At 35.8% G+C, this 6000-nt stretch overlaps 1 protein-coding gene across 4 annotated transcripts in view; it reads left to right on the forward strand.

Annotated features, from left to right (window-relative positions):
• LOC115224367 (lactosylceramide 1,3-N-acetyl-beta-D-glucosaminyltransferase-like) overlaps positions 1 to 6000 on the forward strand; it is a 51615-nt gene that overhangs the window by 38209 nt on the left and 7406 nt on the right. The gene's annotated exons all lie outside the window — the stretch shown is intronic.

The raw sequence follows: 6000 nt of genomic DNA on the forward strand, positions 1-6000 counted from the left end.
ATTATCCTATGTTTACCGTCAACATGGAAAATTCGATGAACCGATACCAGGGTAGCAAATTCACGTCAGAAACACGGTTGAAGCAACCTGTCCAAGGGTAGAAACTCTGGGTTCATGTGCAGAAATTTGTGAGTTATATATGAATAAATAAATAAATGGAGTTGAACGAAGATGCTAACAAAATTCCTAGTCATCACAATTTTTGTTTTGTCTTGTTGTTGAGAGAGGCTCCCTTTCTTTCCTGCATCTTGCACCGTTTATTCCTTTGGAATAAAACCATGTTGTCTTCGAAACATATGTCGAGAGTAAAGGAATTTTGTTAGTATCTTCGTTCAACTCCATTTATATATATATATATATATATATATATATATATATATATATATATGATTAACAATGATACAATGGGAAAAGAGAGCAGTGTCTTGAGAGCTTAAAATTTTGTTAAATTTGTAATATTTTCAAGGTAACCAACTTTTTTCAGGTTGACAATGCTGTGAATCACGATTAAAGGAAATCGCAAATGACATAGCTGAAATCAGTAAAGAAAGTCAAACTTCCTTGCATAATTTTAGCAGCCAATGTAAAATTTGTGATAGAATTTCTTCAGTGATTAACTGGCACCAAAATTTTGCTGGCATTTCAAATGTATTAGCGGAAAGTTACCAGCATATTTTAAAAAAATATCTTTGTTTCAAACAAATATTCCCTCAGCCACCTCTTGTAGCTTTTAAACACAATAAAAATACAGGAAAAATATTAACCGCTACCTCTAACCTTAAGAAAGCCAGCATTTGAGTTTTCGAATGCTGTACCTTGAAAAACAGCTGCAAGATGGATAAACCCTGTTCATTGTGTGACCACATGAGTCAAGTCAATTCCAACTCCATTCATAACAGAAATATTATGATTTATATAGAAGGTGGGACGTGTAAAGATCCCCATTTGACATATGCATTGGAATGCACCAAGCACAGCTTGATTTATGTTGGTTGTACAACAGAACAATTAAAAAAAAAAGGTTCAATGGACACAGGAATAATGTTAGGCACAATAGCAGTAGTTCAACAGAACTTGGCAGGAATTTAAAATCAAACGGCTGTAATTTTGAGGAACAAAATATAATTGACTTAACCCTTTCATTACCAAACCGCCCAAAGCCGCCCGAAAAAAATTTTGGTTTATGAGACCAAACCGCCCGAATTTACCTATTCATATTTAAATGAGAATATCAGAGCAAATCTCTTCAGTACATTCGTGAAAACACGTATTATACTTCGTAACAGTTCAACTACAGTTTTGTACAATAATCGAAGTGTAATTTTAATTCCGTGAATTTTGAGATTTTTTTTTCCGAAATTTGTTCCTATTGTGTTTTCAAAATTTGTCATTCTGACAAAAAATGGATACGAATTTCATTATATAGCAGCGAGTCAGAATTCGAAGGATTTTCTACTGAAGACCTTCATAAATCTAACTCTATGACTGAAAAAAAAAAGCATGTGGTATTTGATAATGAATCTGATGTTTCATTTTCCGAAAGTGAAAACAGTGAATCTGAGATCTCCGATAGCGATAAAGAAAACGAATTGGCACCTGAATGGAGTGAAAATTTAAAAACTGTTTCTTTCGGTGATTTTTCTGAAGAAACTGGACCAAGCCACAGACTTTCCCAGAAGGGTAAAGCCTTAGACTATTTCTATTTACTTTTTCGAATGAGCCTATTTGAAATCATTACGGTGAAAACAAACCGTTACGCTAAACGTAAACAAAGCGAAAGAAAGGATAGTTTGTTATTTCCCACAACCTTAAATGAAATTAAGGCCTATTTTGCCATAAATATTATTATGGGTATCAGAAAGTTACCCAGAATAACAAATTCTATCGTAAAATTTTGTTGTATACCCAATTGAATATTAGCTAATAACCCATTTTCTATAGCGATGTTTGAACAAAATTTGAATAATTTTATATTTTGTGGAATTTACCTGTATCTACCTGTAATTAGAGTCACTTTGTGACAAAAATTATAGTATAGAATTGATTGAGAATATTTCATTAAATTATCTTCCAAAAATCAGATTAATATATCTCTTATTATAAAAGGCAGATTTTATCTGCCTCCCTTTGGGAGTTATACAAATCTACAATATAGCATTTCTTCAATTACAATTTACCTAGCATTTTTAAGAGTACAATGCATCGCGTCATGCCAGGTCCAGTTTTTAAAATTTAAACTCCAATTAAGCAAAATTTGCAGAAAACTCACATTCTGGTGTGTGTGTCAAATGCTTTTCTTAGTCTGGTTTACACCACACGCAAACGCACACACACAGTGGGCAACGAATAAAATGAAGCTAATTCACTTACTGTAGTGAGTGATTCTTTCACTCTGCCTCCCACTTCCTCTTTCCACACATTGACACGCAAATATATAAATAAAATTGTAAGCTAACGTGCGTGTGTGTGAGTGTGTGTGTGTGTGTGTGTGTGTGTGCGCGTGTGTGTGTGTGTGTGAGGGTGCGTGTGTGTGTGTGTGTGTGTGCGTGTGCGTGAGTGTGTGACAGGAAAGTTTTTTACGACGAATATAACACCTATATCCAAGTAGCAGAAAGATAAGACAGTAAGGTGTGATTTGAGGGAGATTTGGCTGCTATTTCTACCATGTCTAGCTGCCATGTAGGGGTCTCCCTCATAGGCTCATGCATACATATATACATAGATAAGACAGTAAGGTGTGATTTGGGGGAAATTTGGCTGCTATTTCTACCAGGTCTAGCTACCATGTAGAGGTCCCCCTCATTGGCTCATATATATATACATACATAAGACAGTAAGGTGTGATTTGAGGGAGATTTGGCTGCTGTTTCTACCAGGTCTGTTAGGCCTTCTCATGTAAACTCAAGCTTTCTCATGCCTTGAACATAAGACCAAAGTAGAGAATGTATTCTTTTATTCTTCTGCTTTTTCCAGCCATTGGTCTGTGGCCATGCTGGGGCAATGCCTTGAAGAATTGTAGTTTAATGAATCAACTCCACTTTTATTTTTGTAAGCATTGTACTTATTCTATCTGTTTCCTTTGTCAAACCACTAGGTGACAGGGATGTAAACAAACCAACATTCGTTGTCAAGCAGTGGTGGAGGACAATCACAAGCACAGACACGCACACACACACACACACATACATGCATACACATATACACACATACATACATACATACATACATATATATATATATATATATGTGTGTGTATATATATTGCAGCGTGGAAGGTGTTTGTAAGCCATTTAAGAAACACACAAAAACCGTTACATTCACTTCAACATTTAAATTTAACTTGCCAAAATATTTTCGTCGCTTTGAGACCGCGACCTGTTCACTGACAAAAATATCGTGCTAACAGGTCGCGGTCTCAAAGCGACGAAAATATTTTGACAAATTAAATTTAAATGTTGAAGTGAATCTAACGGTTTTTGTGTGTTTCTTAAATGGCTTATAAACACCTTCAACGCTGCAACTGTTTTCGTTCCAGCACACGATCTCAGATCAAGTCACTTGCTATGCAAGTACATCTCTGTAACTATATATATATTTATATATATATATATATAGTATATTGGTAAAAACAGTAAGATAACAAAAGAAAGAAAGAGACCTCAATATTATGTAAATAGAGGAAATCTTATTTATAAAAGTGAGGTTGTGTGTCTGTCTCCTACGATTTAGATTCCTAACTACTCCCACATTTTGCGGTGCAGTTTAACCAAAACCGGGTATCTTATAGTCGTGATTCATATCGAGACCGTCTGGGTATTAGCGCGCGTCTACGATGAGTCTCGATTTAAAAAAAATTTACCATCAATTTTTCCATTTTTAATCCATTTTTGACATATATAAGGGAAGTAACTCTATAAAATTTATTATTAAATCTCAGAACGTAAAAAGCTACAGTAACACCCCTCCCCCTTTGTGGTTAGCCATATTGAGATGGCTATTATACTTTACATCTCTAAAAATGCTTATATAATTATTTCCCTTACAAACCCGAGCAACTCCGGGCGATACTGCTAGTCGATAAAAAAATAAATTATAGTTGTTTAATGAAACCAGACTAAATTTATGACTACGTTAGAAATTAATTGAAACACATAAGGGGTGTAATTTGGTCAGAAATATAGTAACGAAAGGGTTAAATCCACCACCAAAAATTACTGGCCTTGGTCTAAAATTTGAAATCATTATCATTATCATTAAGGCAGCTAGCAGGCAGAGTCTTTAGCATGCCCGGTAAAATGCTTCACAGTATTTCATCTATCATTACGTTCCGAGTTCAACTTCCACCAAGGTCAACTTTACCATTCATCCTTTTGGGGTTGATGAAATATGTATCAGTTGAGTACTGTGGTTGATGCAATCAACTTGTTTCTTACTCCGAAATTTCAGTACCCACACCACACACCACAACATCACACCACCCTGCACACACCAGCACTGACCACTTCACAGCAGCCACACCATCATCCACACACCTACACATGCACACTTCCACATGTCAAGATCACCGGCCCCTAACCATACACACGCCCGCACACCTTTGTTTTGGGATCACCACTACTTTATTATCTCCCCTTCTTTCTAGCTCTTCTGTCTGACCACTTCTGTTCAACCATCGCCATGATTGACCACCAGGTACTAAAACTTTCTTTTTTTATCCTCTCTCTGTTTATTTCTCCATGTTCCTTTCTGTTAAAGAGTGTAGGCTCGAAACATAAAAGACTTTCTCACCTTCCCAAACGTTAAACTAATACACCTGTTTGTTGTTTACATACCTGTTTTCTTTTTTTGTTTATTGTAAATACCAACTATATATATATATATATATATACTAGCAGTATTGCCCATCTCGTGCGCTCATGCGTTCTATGCATGCGTGAATTAAGCTAAACTTCGATGAAGTTCAATCAAAATTCAGTTATTTTGGTTTTAAAATCAAGCATTTAGTGCCCTCTATTTTTGTGCTTATGTGTTCCATTTCCTCAATAGGAAGTACATAGAAGCGTTTCATAAATTTTTGTTGATCAAATAATTGCATTGTTGACTTATTCTTTTAGATCAGTATTTCTCAACGGGGATTTCAGGGGAGAGTTTCAGGGAGTCGCTGGCGATGTATCGTGATGATAAAAAATCCGGCCTGCTAAAATTTGGTTAAAGTGATTCAAACTGCAGACTCAACTAGAAAGAACAGTCAAAAAGTCCAAACCACAGTTAAGAGCAATTTTGAAGGGAATGAAAAATAAAAACATTTACCATGTTTTACAGCCGAACCTCACGTCTCGAACTTTAATTAGCAAATAAACTAATTTGCAAGGAGAAGTCTTCATCAGCGGATACACCAAAACATTAACATATAAATTAGAGACCAAATATATATATATATATATATATATATATATATATATATACACATATATACGATGGACTTCGTTCAGTTTTTCCATCTACTAAATCCACTCACAAGGATTTGGTCAGCCAGAGGCTATAGTAGAAGACACTTACCCAAGGTGCCATGCAGTGGGACTGAACCTGGAACCATGTGGTTGTTAAGCAAGCTACTTATTTCTTTACTGCCCACAAGGTGCTACACACAGAGGGGACAAACAAGGACACACAAAGGGATTAAGTCGATTATATCGACCCCAGTGCGTAACTGGTACTTAGTTAATTTACCCAGAAAGGATGAAAGGCAAAGTCGACCCCGGCGGAATTTGAACTCAGAACGTAAAGACAGACAACATACCGCTAAGCATTTCACCCGGTGTGCTAACGTTTCTGCCAGCTCACCGCCTTGCTTACCACACAGCCACTCCTGTGCCTATATATATTTGTACACCATAAATTTGTTAATCTAACTTTCTATTTATTTTTAATCTCATCTTTTAACACCCGACTCACTATCCTATGCTTTCAATCTCATTATTTATTATCAACTATTTATTT

The sequence above is a fragment of the Octopus sinensis genome, linkage group LG25 (genome assembly GCF_006345805.1).
Source record: "Octopus sinensis linkage group LG25, ASM634580v1, whole genome shotgun sequence".
Taxonomy (NCBI): domain Eukaryota; kingdom Metazoa; phylum Mollusca; class Cephalopoda; order Octopoda; family Octopodidae; genus Octopus; species Octopus sinensis.